Source organism: Phascolarctos cinereus, unplaced genomic scaffold (assembly GCF_003287225.1).
Source record: "Phascolarctos cinereus isolate Bilbo 61053 unplaced genomic scaffold, phaCin_HiC Scaffold_5;HRSCAF=322, whole genome shotgun sequence".
NCBI classification, from domain to species: domain Eukaryota; kingdom Metazoa; phylum Chordata; class Mammalia; order Diprotodontia; family Phascolarctidae; genus Phascolarctos; species Phascolarctos cinereus.
Genome location: NW_027555958.1, coordinates 175930697 through 175948626, shown reverse-complemented (window position 1 = coordinate 175948626; position 17930 = coordinate 175930697). Strand labels below are relative to the sequence as shown.

The 17930-nt window shown below is 39.1% G+C and overlaps 1 long non-coding RNA gene across 2 annotated transcripts; it reads right to left on the bottom strand.

Moving 5' to 3' along the window:
- Window positions 1–234: 234 nt before the first annotated feature.
- Window positions 235–17921, bottom strand: LOC144457568 (uncharacterized). 2 transcript variants are annotated; one of them, XR_013486989.1, is made up of 5 exons: window positions 17833–17921; window positions 8327–8407; window positions 2777–2866; window positions 2102–2244; window positions 235–676 (listed from the first exon to the last, which is right to left on the bottom strand). It is a non-coding gene; the product is annotated as an uncharacterized LOC144457568 (long non-coding RNA). The 2 variants fall into 2 exon arrangements; XR_013486988.1 differs by having other exon boundaries at window positions 235–2244.
- Between the last annotated feature and the right edge of the window lie 9 nt (window positions 17922–17930).

Sequence of the window (17930 nt, the reverse complement as noted above, 5' to 3'; positions counted from 1 at the left end):
ATATTCAGTTTCAACAAGAGACTATGTTTTGTTTGGAAAAGAGATAGCACTCCTTATGATAACAAAGGACTGGAAACAAAGTAGGTGGGTTTCTAATAACAAACAAACAACTATTGTGGCCTATGGGTATAATGGAATGTCATCACGCCCCTAAGAAATTATGAATTTGGGTATTTCAAAGAAACCTGGGAACATTGTAAAGCAGAATTTTGAGAACAAATAAAGCAGGATCTCTACCAGTCAACCCATCAAGCATTTATTTAGTGTTTACCATGTGCCAGACACTGCTAAGAATAAAAAAACAATGGATAAAATAGTCCCTACTTCCAAGATTTTTACATTCTGGTGGAGACAACAAAGACATATATACAGAACAAATATAAAGAAAATAAACACAAAAAATTCAAAGTAGTTAAACAGAAGGTCAATAATGTACATGAAAACAACACTAACAGCTAGCTGAACTCGTTAATTGTAATGAGTAAATTAGTTCTGAAGAACAGAGGCTAAAATAGATCCTTTCTCAGTATGGTCCCCCACCTCCACTGGGGGAAGGGAGGGAAGACTGTAGAGGTGCAGAATGTTGCAAATGCTGTCAGACGTGGTTGCTTTCTTTGTTGGATTTCATATTAGCCTTTTCTTTGTTTCAGATGAGAAAAAATGGCTCAGAAAATGGCTATTGTAAAAAACAAAACAGAATAACAAAAAACCCAATATTCATATTCATGATTTCTTAGGGTGCAATAATATTCCATTACATTCATAAACCACAGTTTGTTTAATCATTCCCAATCTGTGGGCACCCATTTTGTTTCCCATGAGAATGGCAACAAGTCTTTTTTTTCCTTCAAAAAATGGGAGAGAGCAGAAACCCTATTACTGATCATAACTAAGTTTAGGAAGAGACTAAAGTTAGTTGGACAAAAAGACAGTTAGCTCTTGATAATGAATAAAGTACCTGAGGTCTTCTCAACATTTTATTTACCCAAATTGTAGTCCAATAGGGAATTGGAATCAGCATGAGATTAAGGCCAGACACAAATTAAGGTCAGTGTTATATACATAAATACACATATGTCTCAGCTGAGTGCATGCATACATCTAACAGCCTCTGACTGTAATCTCACAGAATTCTAAAGCCATTTAACAACTTCCATTAGCCTAATACGCTTTTGGCATAGTCTCTCTGTCTCCCCGGGTACATTTGATCCCAATGGAGCTTTAGCTTATAGTAAAATGCTGGCTCATGCGATGCTCTGAATAAGGGCCAAGAGATTAATTCTGATAGAAAATCCCTTGTCAGTAAGAAAGGAGGGAGGTGCAAGTCACAAGGAGAATTTTATAGTGGCAAAGATTTGAGAAGCCAACTTTTGCCAGATGATTCTAAGGCATGAAATCCTGAGCAGAGATATTTAGTCCATTACTGTAAATGTCACTCTTTTAATCCAGATACACACGAAGCACATAATCTGAGAATGTACATGCACATGAGTATATGCACAGATTTCCCTCTGCCCCTAGCCCACAGGATAAGGGGTAAAGAGATAAGAAAAGAGTCTGGCTGTTACTTTAGAGAAGGTACTCACCCTAAACAACTTAAGCCGTGAGTGTGTCTGGGTTTTCAGAAAGCTCCACCATGTCCTCTGATATGATAGATTTTGTTTTGTATAAGTGTTATCTAAGTGGGACACACTCACTGATAGTTATGCTTTGAAAAAATGTTTATTATTGGAGAGAGTAACATGGGTTAGGGGAAGCATAATAAAGGACAAGTATAGGTGAGAAGTATCTTTACAACAAAGGAAAGTGGTTAATTAATATGCAGAGTCATCATATAAAACAGGTCTCTCAAAATAGAGGTCAGGACAGTCCAGTCTGAAAGAAACTCTGTACTTGAACTATCATCATTAATTATAAGCACCTACTATGTGTCAGGTACTATACAATGCTCTGAGGATAAAAAAAAATTAAGAGGATGAAAAAATGTACAGTGTCTGGAAAAATAAGTGGAAGACTAATTGTGAATGACATTTTTATAAGCAGATTTATTATACATTTACTAACCTTCAGAAATATCTGATTCCCTAGAATCTGTCTTTACCTCAGATAGAAGCTCAGAAACTTATTTGTTCCAATATCATTGAAAAGTGTGCAAGGAATACAGTAGAACTCTGAAGCTCAAGGTGACTGTGTCCATGGTATCTCATGGATGTTTACAAGACTCTTCAGAAATAAGAATTGTTACTGACAATTAAAAAAAAAAAGAAAAGAAAAGAAATTCAGTCCATGGTAGGGGCTAAAGTTTTTATCATTCTACACAACAGATATTAAGCACCTACATTAGTTAAGTAGTAAGCTATAAATAAGCACATAACCAAATTTCAGCTAATGAATTTTCAGAAAACCAAATTCCTTTATAACGAAGTATACTGCCCAAGTTCCATATGAAGACAGGGATTATTTTATTTTTATCAGGGATTGGTTTTTATTTTGTCATTTCATTCTTAGCATATGGCTCATAGTAGGCATTTAGTATATATCTGCCAAATTGAACTGAATGGATAATTTGTGGAGGCCAGATGGCACACGGGGGCCAGGAAATTCTTATGCTAGCTGTGGTGCTGTTCATTCTATTGGTGCTGACAGGCATCAGGTCATTGTTTTGGAGCCATTCTTTAGAAAGTTAGGATTGGGGTTTTTTGAGGCTAGAATTGAGGCATTATATAGTATAACACAGTTAATATGGAGGGGAGCAAGGGAGAAAGAAGTCACCTACCTTTTCCTCTTTCCCTTTTTCTTTTCTTCCCCTCTTCCTTCTGTCTTCTCTTTTCTGACATGGAGGATAGAGACCTATAGTTTGAGTCACCTAGAGAGAAAGAGGGAAGATGCAGAGGTGGACAAAAATATTGGTCTTGATCTCTTTAATTCCACTAATATAGTTTCTTCATTACAGAGTCCACAGAGCATATTTTGTTTTCTTTCTTTCTCTCTCTCCCTCCTTCCTTCTTTCCCCTCCTTCACTGGAAGCTTTGATCTTCTTTGTCTTTCTGACATGAGCCAATTTGCCCTCCTTAGTCACCCTGTGACCCTAGGGAGCCATCATACTGGGGCCAGACTTAATGTAGACACTTGGTTGGCTTTAGCCCCACTGCAGCTTACAACTCCTAAATTCAGAAGATCCACCAGCCTCTTCCTCTCTAGAATCAGGAACTATATGTATGCGCCACCATACTCAGCTTGGTACATAGGTTTTTGATGACTTAGTCCAGATTGTACAATTGGCCTGTAGTTCATTGGAAGTTTTGCCCCTTTCTAAAACATTCTGAAGCTGGAAACTGGAAGAACCTGAACTGAATTGGAGAATCAGTGGTGTATTATAGTAGTAGTACATGGTCAGCAAGTGGTTATTAACTCCTTCATAAAAGGGGAGGGAAATGTTGGTATTACTATTAAGGGCTCATTACCAGTCACATCTGTATTGAGTTGGCATGAAATCACTAAGATTCCTATGTGATTTCTAACAATAATAACCTGTGATTTAATTTATGGGAATATTCTTTCCAGTAATTAAGCTCACAACCCTTCTAATGCCTTCTCATCCTGTGTAATTCTACCAGCAGGGATCCATCTCTGAGGAGCCTTCTTTTAGATCTCTTGACATTGCATGTGTACTAATGGATTACACAGGCTAGCCAACCAGTATCCTTTGGGCTCCCTGAATGACCAGCCCACTCTTTTTCTTACCATTCATCTCTCTGGTGATACATTTTATGATAGTTTTCTTACATAATGCCACAGCCTTCCTATTCCCACCACAAGTCTCTCTATTATCTTTGTGTAACTTAGAACTTAAGTTCTTAGGAGATTTTGACATTCCTTGCTTTGTAGCCATATTACAGTGCTGAAAGAATATTAGTGTTTAATAGATGGGCCTTTGTTTTGGGAAGAAGTTGGGCTCATCTCCCAGATGCAATCTAGCTCTCTTTTCTCCCATTTATTTCTGGTCCCAGTTCATTGTTGTGTTAAGGCAGTAGTTGCCTGATGTAGCTTCCCTTACCCTGACTCATCTTCCATACACAGCCCCACCTGAAACTTCCTTGAGACCCAGTTTCCCTAGCTGCTTCTCTGGTGAAGGCCTCCTCTCCCCCAAACCTAATTAACTCCAGCTTCTCTGAAACAGCTTCCTGGCCTAGGGCCAATAAAAAGCCCAAGCCTTAGGATCTAAGACACCTCCAAAGGCCTCATGATGGCAAATGCTATCCACATCCAAAGAAAGAACTATGGAGTTTGAATGCAGATCAAAGCATACTGTTTGCTGTTTTTTTCTTCTGTTGAGTTTTGTTTCCTCTCTCTGTTGGTTCCTCCAATTGCTTCTAATTCTTACTTATAACACCATTAATGTGAAAATATATTTAATAGGAATGTATATGTATAGCCTATATCAGATTGTGTGCCATCTTGGGGAGGGTGGTGGGGAGGAAAGAGGAGAAAAATTTTAAACTCAAAAGCATATGGAAGTGATTGTTGATAAATCAAAATAAATTAATAAAAAAAATTTTTAAAAGCTCAGGCCTTGAGGAGTCCATGCCTCTTGGACTTGATGGGTGCCTGAGACCATGGGATTTGCTTTCTATACCTTGATGACATTTCCAGATGGAGACAAGAAGGGGCCGTGTCCAGAGAAACCAAGTGCCACTGTATCCTTGTCACATATTTTTGCTTTGTTAGGGCAAAGTAAACCTCTTCCTTTGTTAAACATCCAGTGACTTGTGAGTACCTCATTTTATCCAACATTCAGCCTGCACTAAGAGAGTGCTGGCTTTAGAGCTGTACCTACAACAATTGTCATTATTGTTGTTCAGTTGTGTCTAATTCTTCATGATCCTATTTGGTGTTTTCTTGGCAAGGGTACTGGAGTGGTTTACCATTTTCTTCTCCAGCTCATTTTACAGATGAGGAACTGAGGCAAACAGGGTTAAATGACTTGTCCAAGGTCACACATCTAATAAGTGTCTGAGGCTGAATTTGAATTTGGGAAGATGAGTCTTCCTGATTCTGAGCCCAATGCTCTCTATCCACTATGCCATCTAGCTACCCAGACAGTTGTATGTGTGCTATGTTTGTCTAAGATGTATGCACTGATGAGCAATCCAGATGCATGTCATAGTCTGAACAATAGGTATTCTTTATCCATTTAGCTTATACTGGGTGAATTGATGGCCAGACTGTTTTGAATGATTATGGATCTCATTTAGGAGGTTTGGTTTTTCTTTACTTCTGGCTAAAATATGCATATATTTATAGAATTAGAACACATCCTCTTCAATAACAGAAATTGTTATTCAAGTGATAAATATCAGTTCAACACAAATGACACAAGGCAGTATGTGATTAATTATTAAGCTACTATGGGTTAGAGTTGTGTGATAAGGCTTTATGGAGGGAGAGGAATTTGCAATGAGTCTCGAAGTGTGAGTAGAATCTAAGTAAATAGAGGAAAGAGTTGTAAGCAAAAGTTCAGAGTGTGAAGACAGATGATATATTCTGGGGGAAAGAGTAGACTGATTTTTTAAAATATTGTGTTGTATATCAACTTGACATTGGTATATGAAGCTTTGGCCTAAACCAGCCAGTGAAACAGTACTTGGCAGCCAAGGGCTGTGAGAGGTACGAAGCCAAAAAAGTTATAAACAATGAATCTAACAGTGAATGTACTATGATGACAGTGTCCTTGCTGGGTTCCCTGCTTCTAGCCTCTGTTTAAAAAAAAAAAAAGAAGCAAGAATCATCCTCCTAGACTGTTGTTTTGATCAGCATTCAGAAGCTTGTATTGACTCCTAGCAATTGCCTTGCAGATCCAACTGAAACTCCGGATTTCAGACCTTAAAGCTATCTATTAACTAGCCCCTGTTGATCTTACTATCCTTTTTCCTTCTGTAACTCTGGCTGTCCTTTTAAACTCTGACTTTAATGCAGACATTCACACATATGTCCAACCATTACAAATGTAGAAGATCGAAAGCAGTGCTGAATTTGGAGTTGGAATACTTGCTCATAAATCTGAGTTTAGCCATTTCATATTTAACCTTAGGTGAGTCACATTATCACATTACCTACCTCAGTTTCTTCAATTGTAAAATGAGGGGGGCTGGATGAGGTCTTCCATATGGATCTTTTAAACTCTAAATCCATAATCCTAAATCTTATCAATTCTACCTCTGCAACATCTTTGGAGAGCATCCCTTTTGGAGACCATTACTGTTCAAGCTCCTGCCACCCAATTCAGACCTTTATTGCCAAGACCATTATAACAGCTAGTATTTAAATACTAGCTTCTGTTTTCAGCTTACCTTTATAACCTTCTTTCCCTTATCCATTTTATGTTCTAGCTACACTAGACTAGTACTAGCTGTACCCCAACTTCACCGTGCTGTCTGTACATTTCTTCGCCTCTGTACATTTGTACCCTCATGCTTGGAATGTGCTACCTCCCCCTCTCACTCTTTAGAATCGTTTTCTTCCTTCAAGTCTGAGCTCAGATGTGAATCCTTCTTCGATATCTCCTTGGTTAAAAGTGCTGTCTCCATACTCTCATTGCCTTAGAGAACTTTATATGGCTTTCTCTTTTACCACTACCATACCCTACTTTGCACTATACTTATCTGCATATATTCTCTGGATAGATTCTCTATTTCTATTTCCTTCCTAATAGAATGGAAGTTTTATGAAGATAAGACTGTCGTTGAATTTTTTTGTTTGTTTTATTCAGAACCTTGAATATAGTAGATACTTAATAAATGTTTTTAAATGAATTTAGTTCTTGTTCATTTGCAGCAAACTAAAGGGATTAGAATTTTCAAGTAACTTTTCCCTAGCTGTGCTACCCAGCTTTTGTTTAAAACAAAACAAAAATGTCTTCAAAGAGCACTATAATGCTGGCAAATTTTTAGAGACCACTTTCTGGTTGCTCTTGTTCCTATGGTGGGAAGGGCTGGCCAGAACTATCTATCCAGCGAAATGAGAGGAGAAGTAGCTAGGTAGAACAGTGGATAAGAACACTGGACCTGGACTCACAGGAGGACCAGAGTTTAATTCCTGTCATAGACACATACTAGCTATGTGACCTTTAATTTTCTCATCTGTAAAATGAGAATAGTAATAGTATCCACCCTTCAGTGCTACCATGAAGGTAAAATGAGATAATATTTGTAAAGCACTTTGCAAACCTTAAAGTGCTATATAAATGCTAGTTATTATTATTGTTATTGTTTTCAGATGAAACAACCTCCTGATAAAGTCATCTGGAAAGGAGGTTAATTTTGTCAAAGATCAAATGCATATCTTGTTTCTTACATTAGGGCTTCAAAAGATCTGTGATTTCATCCATATGGTTTCCTATTTCAAAGACAGAAGGTACCTTAGAGATCATCCAGTCCAGCCTCTCATCCCATTTTACAGATAAGAAAGCTAAAGCCCTCAGAGGTTAAGTGAATTGTACAAGTTCATACAGTTAGTGGCAGAACTGGGACTAGAATCCAGGTTGTCTGACTTCCATTCTGAGGCTTTACACTGAGAATAGTGTGATTATAAAGTGGCTAGGTGGCACAGTGGATAGAGAACTAGCCCTTGAGTCAGAAAGACCTGAGCTCAAATCTGACTTCAGATACTTACTAGTTTTGTGACCCCGAGCAAGTCACTTAACCCTTTTTGCCTCAGTTTCCTAATCTGTAAAATGAGCTGAAGAAGGAGATGGCAAACTACTCCTATATCTTTGCTGAGAAAATCCCAAATGGGGTCACAAAGAGTCAGACATGACTGAAAATGACTGCACAACACAAAGTATGATTATACGCCCTGGATATAGGGGCAAATCTTCTCAAAGAAAGGAGTGTCCGGTTAAGATTTGTGAAAGGAGGAGAGCAAGATGACCTGGTAAGAAAAAAAAAAGTCAAAACCCACTTAGGTTTGTGGTTATGTTTCCATAAGAGAACTTATTCCATTAATGGTGGCCAGATTCCCTAATATCCACCCAGCCAGGTATTCCAGCTTGCTTTCTGGTTAGTAGCAAGCTAAGTGATGGAACGAATACAATTGCTGTGGTAGAATCTGAACTTAGTGCCATATTTTACATTCAGAAAAACTAAAGTGATTTGCTGGGCTAAGGAAAGCAGAGAGCACATAGTAGTAGGTCCTTAGCAGGTTTTTCTTACTGATCAGGATTGTCAGATTATCTTCTGATTATATTATAGCTGCTAATCTGATGTTGGGGTAAAACTGGCTTTCTTGTTATTTTTCATATACAACATTTGATCTCCCATTTATGTACCTTTGCATACATTGTGCCTCATGCCTGGAATGTACTTCCTCTTCACCTTCACTTCATAGAATTTCTTCCTTCAAAGCTCAGCTCAAGAAGATATAGAGAGCATTACAAAATGTAAAATAGATCATTTTGATTATTTAAAATTAAAAATTTTTTGCACAAACAAAATAAATACAACCAAAATTATACAGAAAACAGAAAATCGAGAAAAAAATTTGTAACAAGTATCTGAAAAAGGCCTCATTTCTCAAATATATAGAGAACCGAATCAAATTTGTAAAAATACAAGTCATTCCTCAATTGATAAATGGTCAAAGGATATGAACAGGCAGTTTTCAGACAGAGAAACCAAAGCTATTTATAGTCATATGAAAAAATGCTCTAAATCACTATTGATCAGAGCAATACAAATTCAAACAACTCTGAAGTACCACCTATCAAGAGTGGATAAAATGACAAAAAAAAGGGAAATGTTGGAAGTTAGAGGGAATGTGGGAAAACTGGGACACTAGTGAGTTGTTGATGAAGTTGTGAACTGATCCAGCCATTCTGGAGGGCAATTTGGAACTATGCCCAAAGGGCTATAAAACTGTGTATACCCTTTGATCCAACCACACCACTGCTAAGTTTATATCCCAAAGACATTCAGAAAAAGGGGAAGGGACCTATTGTACAAAAATATTTATGGCGGCTCTTTTTGTGGTGGCTAAGAATTGGAAATCAAAGGGATGCCCACAAATTGGGGAATGGCTAAACAAGCTGTGGTATATGGTTGTAATGGAATATTATTGTGCCATGAGAAATGACAAGCAGGATGATTTCAGAAAAACCTGGAAAGACATACGTGAACTGATGCATAGTGAAGTGAACAGAACAAGGAGAATGTTGTACATGGTAACAGCAATATTATCTGATGAAGAATTGTGAATGACTTAGCTGATCTCAGCAATATAATGGTCTGAGACAGTCCCAAAGGACTAATGATGAAACATTCTATATGCCTCCAGAGAAAGAACTGATACTGATTGAATATAGACTGAAGCATGCTATTTTTCACTTTTTCTTTGATTTTTCTTTTTTTCAAGTATTCTTATACAAAATGACTAATATGGAAATGTTTTACATAATTGCACATGTATAACCTCTATTTGATTGCCTACCATCTCAGAGAGGGGGTGGGGGAGGGAGGGATAGCATTTGGAACTCAAAACTTTAAATAAAAATGTTAAAAAAAAATTGGGGAAAAAAAGCTCAGCTCAACCTTCTCCTCCTATGTGCAATCTTCTGTTCCTTCCCTTCCCTTTCCTCCAAAGTAGTACCCTCTACCTGGAAATTAGCTGTTATATATTAAATTTTCTTTTTGTATGTTTCTCACCCAATATAATGGAAACTCCTTGAGTCAGGACTGTTTAGTTTTTGTATTTGGTATTTCCAGTGCCTAGCACAGTGACTGGTACTTGGTAGGCATCCAATAAATATCTGTTGGATTGAACTGAACTGATTTGAATTGAATTAGAAGAAAATGTGGGGGAAATCTATTTGAGCTGAGCTAGGTATCCTGTCACTTGCTATAATTTTTTTTTATCTGAAAAATTAGTTTTCTAATGCTTCCGCCTAAGGTAATGGGAAACTCAGTGCAGACCTTGGGTGTGAATGCCAGTGAAATTGGCTTTATTTAACATTTAAAAAGACTGAATGGCAGTAGGGATATTTCCAGCCCCAGTCCCTTTATATTCCTTTTCAGCCCACCTCCAAATGGGAATCATCTGGAGAAGATTTTCTAGAGGCAAACTGTGGATTACAAATGTCTGAGAAGTGCTGCATGGTCAGAGTGTTGTCTGCCTGCTTTGGTGCAGTCACTTTGCTGCTACCTCCCAGCTGTGGAGGGTGGAGTTTCTGTTTTTCTGTTGTGTGGATAAGCAATTGTAGGGTTTTTTCCTCCCAAAGTGTTTTCATGAGGATGATTCACTACAATTTTTTTACCCCTTATTGACTCTCCTTTACACACACACACACACACACACACACACACACACACACACACACAACCCCTCTCCACCCGCATGTATTACCACCAGAGGAATGAAAACTTGGTCTCTCGGTCAGCTGGGCTTCCTTCAAGTGCATCCTGCTGAATTGTGAATTAATCCAGCCAGTGAAAAGAATGGTACAGGTCTTATGTAGCGGGTGCCGGAGAACGGGTACAGCTCAACAAATGTCAAGAGATCCCAGACTTCAGAAGATGTGGAGAGTGCGCTAGGAAGCCACAAAACATCTCGAGGCTAAGGGAGATCTTCGTGTGCTTTTAGATGTGTGTTAATCAACTAGCCAAAGAGGCTAAATGTGGGGTGGGGAACAGGCACAAGCACTCCAACATAAATCACTTTGGACCCATCGAGCATGACTGTCTGAGGAGGGTAATGATCTCTCCAGGAAAGACTTTACTGCAGTAATCAGGGACGAGAGAGCAAGATGTAGAGAGGGGGAAAGGACCCCCCGAAAGTAAGTAGAATCCATCTTTACACAGAGCTCATAGCAGCAGGTGGAAAGCTGTAGTTTTCATTAACTGGTGGTGGTATCTAGCCACCTTTTACTGGATAATAAATGAATGTTTGTGATTGCAGCATGCATAATGTCTCAGGATTTTTGCTGGTTTTGTTTGCATGTCTCTTCTGAAACATCTTTCAGGAGATTACATATAGCTGTTTCTAAATATTGGGTCCTCAGAGACTAGCTGTAAAACTCTCAGAAGGAGACAAAGACAGTCTCCACAGACCTCTATGGCTGTTCATTTAAAGAGAAAACAGATCACACTGCTGCCGGTTAGAACTAGGTGACCCTCCTTTGCGCATAGTAACTGGGGAGGGTGCCAAAAGAGTGGGTACATATTGAGTAGCTATGATAGTGAGTAGTGGGTGGGAGGAAGAGAGGACAATCTTTATTATAATGGAAGAAGGAAGGAAAGTCTTCCAAGTCTCCTGCCTGATTTCCCCAGGCTCCTATACACACTTGGGAATGGATGCACATGTACGCATGTTATTGCCTGATGAGCTGAGAGCATGTTCACATTTAAGGTTTCACTCCCAGACACTGTGAAGGGAGCAACATGTTGAAAAGTGACTTTGGCAAAAGAAATTACTGGCAAGAAAGGATCGATTTAAAGAAAATCTTTACTGATAATTATACTTTCACGAAGACATGCTGTGCACATAGTAGACAACCAATAAATACCTCAAATTTAAAGAAGGAAGGAATCGGTTATAGTAGATCAGAAGGGGGGGGAAGGGAATGCCCCAATATCAGGGAGAAACAGCTAAATTCCATCCAGTGTGTCACACTACCACTCCCTCCCTTCCTATTTTCTCTTCCTTTCCTATTTCTTCTTCCCCCTGCTTTATTCACTATTATTTCAAAAGGGAGGACAAGTTGGGAGAAACGTTGTGATGACAGCAGCTTCCAGCTATATAATATTTTCTTCGTCCTTTGCCTCTAGCATTGCCAGTGATGTGTGGGAAGGTTTGGGCATTGAAGCCAGCTCTCTCTTACCCAAGTTCACAAATTGTTATAATACTTCTTTCCCTTTCTCTCCACTCACCCCAGTTGAGAAGTTTCAAATTAGGAGCCAAGAATATTATGAGGAAAAGTTGAGGACTGCTGTTTTGCAGGGTAGGCAGGGAAATATTCTAGAATTCCTGAAGAGAGAGAGAATCTTAGCTCTAATTCTGTGGTACTACTGTTTCAGTCCCACATGAGACTGTGGGCATAGAAGCGATGGGTCAAATCTAAAATTAAAAAAGGCTTTTTCCTTCCTTTCCATCTACCTACTTATAAGCTCATTTGTTGGGTGATGGTTGTCCTTAGAATGAAGTGATTGAATCTGAATGTACTTAAATCTCTTACCATAAAGGTGGTAGGGGTTTGATTATCATAATTTATACTAGTACTTTCCAGGTCATTGCTCTTACTATTTAGCACACACTGTGTTAATCCCTGGGGGAATATAAAGAAAGGTAAAAACATAGACTGCCAAACTCACATTCTAATGTGAGATGACATGAAAAGAACTGTGTACACATAAGTATATACAGTGTAAATTGAAAGTAATTCTCAGAGGGAATGCACTGCCAGTGGGGTGGGGAGGGAGAGATACTGGGAAAGGCCTCTTGCAGAAGGTAGGATTTGAGCCCACTCTTGAAGGAAACCAGGAGGCCAAGGAGAACTTTCCAAGCATGGGAGGAGGGGGACAGTCCTATATCACTTAGGAAAGTGGTGTCAAACTCAAAGAGAAACAGATCCCTACAGGCTACATATTGACTTAGAAAACCACAAATTAAAATTATCTATGTTGCACTGCATTTATATTTATTTTGTTAAATATTTCTCAATTCCATTGTCATCTGCTTCTGGCCCTTTCTTGGGAGGTTTTTGTGTGCCTTGGGTTTGACATCTCTGATTTAGGTCATTCCCCTTGCTTTGTAAATAAAAATACTTGAGACCCAGTGAAGTGAAGGTCATATTTTTTCCTAGGAGTTGCTTAGGAACTTCTCTGGAGTCACCCAGTCAGTTTGCACCTGATGGAGAATTCAAATTCATTCTTCCTACCGGAGGCCAGCCCTCTATCTGCCATGCCACTGTTGCCTCTGACTCAAGGTCACACAGGTGTTAAGTAACTGACAGGATTCAGACCTTGGTTCTTGAAAACCTGGGCTCTTTCCAGTAGGACTGAACAAGGATCCAGGCATCTGGAATTCAAGTCCTGAATTTGCTGCCAGCTCTGGAAAGGGTCCAGAATTCTGTTGGCACTGTGACGCAGCCTGTTAGCTGGGTTGGCATGGTCTTTGACTCAATAAGATGGCTTGGCAATTAGGGGGTTTAAAGTGGTTTTAAACACAAAACAATAAACAGTACTAACGTTTTTGCTTTTAACATGCCTGGCAATTGTTCCTCTTGTCACTTACAAAAAATAATAGTGATGTGGCCTGTTCCAGCAAGAGATGGTGTTGAGAGGTTATTCATCCTTTTATATGGAAAGCCTCTTTAGAAGAAAATGAGGCTCTATAAGTAGTTTGAGGTCACACCTGTAAGTGTAGTTTTATCATCATCTTAGTGCTTGACAGAGCTGTTTAGCCTCTGCTGGACTGAACTGAGTATCTCTCTTTTTCTGTTCAACCATTCCATCTATTGCAGGTGATGACTGAGCGCCACTCTGTTGCTAGGTGTGGTGGCTTAACTGCTTGGATGGACTCTTGAAACCATAGTGAACATATTAGGGAAACCCCAGAAACCAGGTGAATATTGTTCCTCCTAAGAGCTAAACATGCCAGGTTGGCTTCTCAGCTCTGGTCACCGTATTTGTACAAGCTGGTTCATGATATCTGTATAACAAGTGTGCATTCTTTTATTTACTTACTTTTAGTTGTCAACATTCACTTTCCTAAGATTTTGAGTTCCAAATTTTCTCCCCATCTCTCCCTTCCCCCCCCCAGACAGTGTGCAGTCTGATATAGGCTCTACATATAGATTCATATTAAACATATTTTTACATTAGTCATGTTATAAAGAAGAATTAGAACCAAATGGGAGAAACCACGAGAAAGAGGAAACAAACAAAAAATGGGGTAAAAAAAAACAAGAGAGAGAGAGAGAGAGCAAATAGTACGCTTCGATCTGCATTCAGACTCCATAGTTCTTTTTCTGGATGTGGACAACATTTTCCATCATGAGTCCTTTGGAGTCGTAACAAGTGTGCGTTTCAAAGAATGTACTAATGATAGCTATGCATATTTATCTCAGTATTAATGGCTAGCATTTATTTAGTGCTTTACAAAGCACTTTACATCTCATTTGAGATAATATCTCATCACAACAACCCTGCAAGATATGTACTATTATTATCCATTTTTCAGATGTGGAAACTGAGGCAGGTAAAGGTTAAGTAATCGGCCCCAGGTCATACAGTTGGTGCCTAGAACAGAAAGCATTTGAACTTAGGTCTTCCTTACTCCAATTCCACCTTTTTATGCATATAGGTCATAGTAAGTACCCACAAGGATACAAGTGAAAGATAAAGATTTTGGGGGCGTAGGGCTCACCTATGGTATTGTGGCTATCTACCCTTGTATTATTTCTAGCCATTAGGGCCCAGTATAGGTTTTCTTAATCCCTGATGTAATCATGTAGCCTAAAGGGAGGCTTAATGTATTTAGTCTGGATGTGCTTCATATTGATGAAATGTGAGGGAGGTTGCATCATATATTTGGAAAAGGAAGAATGCTTTCAAATAGTTCAACAATCCCTTAAGAAAAAAAATACGTACTTTAGTGGAAGGGAAAGAGATTTTTAGATATAATTTCCAAATGAATTGTTCTTACGCACTTTGCATTTCACTCTGAAAGTGAGAGCTTTCTTCTTGGGATTATAGAAAAAACAGAGTAGGAAAAAGTATAAGTCATTCATCATTTTGTATTAGGACCATCTCTAGCTAGTTTGTGTTCCTGCGGCCCAAAATGGGAATAGATAACTGTCACCTACAGAGACTCAAGACTTTGTTTTAATCAGATGGATTTATTAAGATTTCCCCTTTTCTCCCTTTGCTTGATAACCTCTATTTATATTTTGGGCTGCAGATGAAGCAGAAGAGTAAGAGGACTAGATCATTTAACAACTGAAGAATCAGTTATACTGTGGGATTGGCTGCATAGTGATGGAATTGCATGGTTGTTAAACTGACAGTAACCAAATAGCAAAAGATGGGCAGATCTCTCTAAAAGAAAATGTGCACTGAAGACTCCCCCATTGGAATGTGGACTTGAGAGCAGTGACTGAGTTTTTTTGTTTGCTTGGGTTTTTTTGTTTGTTTGTTTTGTCTTTCTTAGTATCTCCAGTGCTTAGCACTGTACTTGGCACAGAGTAAGCCCTTGTTGACTGCCTCAGTGTTGAAGGGTCATGTGTTTTGAGACACATCATTTTTCTTTTAAGTTATTTTTTTCACTTATATATTTCTTAAGTTTGTTTTGAAAGATAAACTATAACTGCTCTACAATCCTGGTAATGATGGATTGGTCCGTTGGGTATTCTTTTCTCTTAAACTGCCACTCCTTTCCTAAAGGAGAAAATTAATCCACTTAAGCAATCTGATGAAACAATTAATTTTTAGTGCTCTATTATAATTATGGCTCAGGGCTGCTTTCAGCTCCAGGGCAGCGTTTAGACCACAGGATAGCAAATGCTAGATTGGACTCTGAAATTTGCGTCAATTCCCATCTAGCATCCTATGAGATGTGCAAGGTTAGTGATGTGGGAAATGAGGCATCTAAACATGAGCCTATGAGTTTGCTTTACTGGTTATAGTACTAGTCTTGAGAGAGCTGAGTTAAAATATAAAAACAAAACAAAAAAGATTTGGTTCTTAGTGGTAAAATCCTGTTTATTTTGGCAGGCTTGTGGAAAGAGGAACTAAGGCTTGCTGGTTCTGGCTGCCCAGAGATAGGCTGTCTTTCTCAATGCCCAGCAGGTAGTTTATAATAAAATTTTTTTCTCCCCCTTGTCAACTGGTAAAGTCACATTACCATGCATATTTCATTTGCCTAAATAGAAATTCCATTTTGGTGGTAAGGTGGTCTCCAAATTCTTTCCAGTATGAACTTGTTATAAAACTTACTAAGAAAAAATACTAGCTCTGGGCTTCTCTCTGGCACATTGTTGCAGGAGTTAACTGTGCAATATTCTATTTGCGCTTTACACAGTGATGGAGAATAAAGGTGAAAGGACAGAAATGACTATTGCCCTCAGAGAAAACCCCCAGGAGAGAATTTGTAACTCATGGCATTTTTAGGTTAATGTGGTATAGTCTAATAAGCACATGACACACAAAAGAGAGAGTGTGATGAGCTTAGTGGTAATACACCAGCAAAACGCAGACAGTTCTGCCATGTATAATAAACTGGAAGATATTCCTGGCAAAAGAAAGATGGCATCTCAGCCAGGCAGCATCACGGATCTGTTTCTGGGGTCTGGGTAGTCAAAAGTAGAGACGTAAGGTAGTACATCCTATAGTTATAGGCTTATCCGATCAGTCAAGCATTTCCATGCCTACTGTATGCCAGGCACCATGCTGAGTACTGGGGATTCAGATTCAAAAGTGAAGCAGTACCTGCCCTTAAAGAGCTTACATTCTACAAAGGAATACCAGATGTTCACAGAGAAGTAAATGCAGGATATATCCCTCAAAATGTGTGGGTGGGGCAAGGCAAACACTAACAACTAGGGAAATCAGGAATAGATTTCTTGAAAGAGGTGACATTTGAAATGAGCTTTGAAAGTTAGATGGATTCCAAGACACAAAGGTGAGGAAAGAGCATTCCAGGCATGGGGAGATGTTCTCTTAAACGATAAGGAAACAGGAAAATAGAATGTTGTGTATAGAGAAAAGCAAGCACTCTAGTTAGGCTCATGTATGTAAGTGAATGAATGGCAGCCAGGTGGCATAGTAGATTCAGTCCTGGGTCTGAAGTCAGGAGGACTCATCTTCCTGAGTTCAAATGTGGCCTCAGACACTTATTAGCTGTGTGACCCTGAGCAAGTCACTTAACTCTGTTTGCCTCAGTTTCCTCATTTGTAAAATAGACTGGAAAAGGAAATGGCAAACCACTCCAGTATCTTTGCCAAGAAAACCCCAAATGGGGTCATGAAGAGTCAGACAAGATTGAAAGGACTGAATAACAGTAATGTTATAGTGAATGCCAGACAATAGCATGGAATCAGCCTGAAAAGATAGACTAGAGCCAGATTTTAGAGGGCTTTAAATGCCAGAGTTTATAATTTGACTTAAAAGTACTGAGGAGCCAGTGAAGCTTTTTGAGTGGAGGAGTGACATTGTTAGACCTTGGATTTAGGAACATCAGTTTGGCAGCTATGTGGAAGACAGATTGAAAAGGGAGGAGACTACATAGCAAGAACAATGATATGAGGCCATTTTGAAATTGTCCAGATGAGAGCTGATGAGGACCTGGATTGTAGCATCAAAGATTTAGAACTGAAAGCAACCTTAGAAGTCATCTGAACCAATCCCCTTATTTTACAGATGAGGAAATTGAGGCCCAGAAAAGATAAGTGACCTGCCCAAGATTGCACAGGGAGTGAATAGAGCTGGGATTGAATCCAAAGTCCTCTGATCCTATATGCAATGCTTTTTATGCCATACAATGAAGGATGTATGCTGTTGGAAAACGTTTCTGAAAGAGGAAAGAAATGAGAGGAGATTGTTCATTTTCAGGACACCCATCTTGGAACTTCCATCATGTCCATTGCTTTAGCCACCCAGTTTGCATGGCTTGACCTAATCCTTTATTCCTTTCCTAGTTACTCACAGCCCCCACCAAATAACAGTCGGGAAAGATCTTCTCCTAAGAAATAAAGTGGTAGGAACCAGGCTACGGGGTGAATGACACTGAGGGCCATTTTGTTTTGTAACCCACAGGTCCTGAAGATGGCATAGTCATAAAACTCACCTTCCAATGAGGTTGGAGACACCTCTGTCTGTGGGGGCAGCCTGGGTCGCAGGCTTTGTTTGGAACTGACGGGAACTTGTGCACTACTTGCCCGAAAA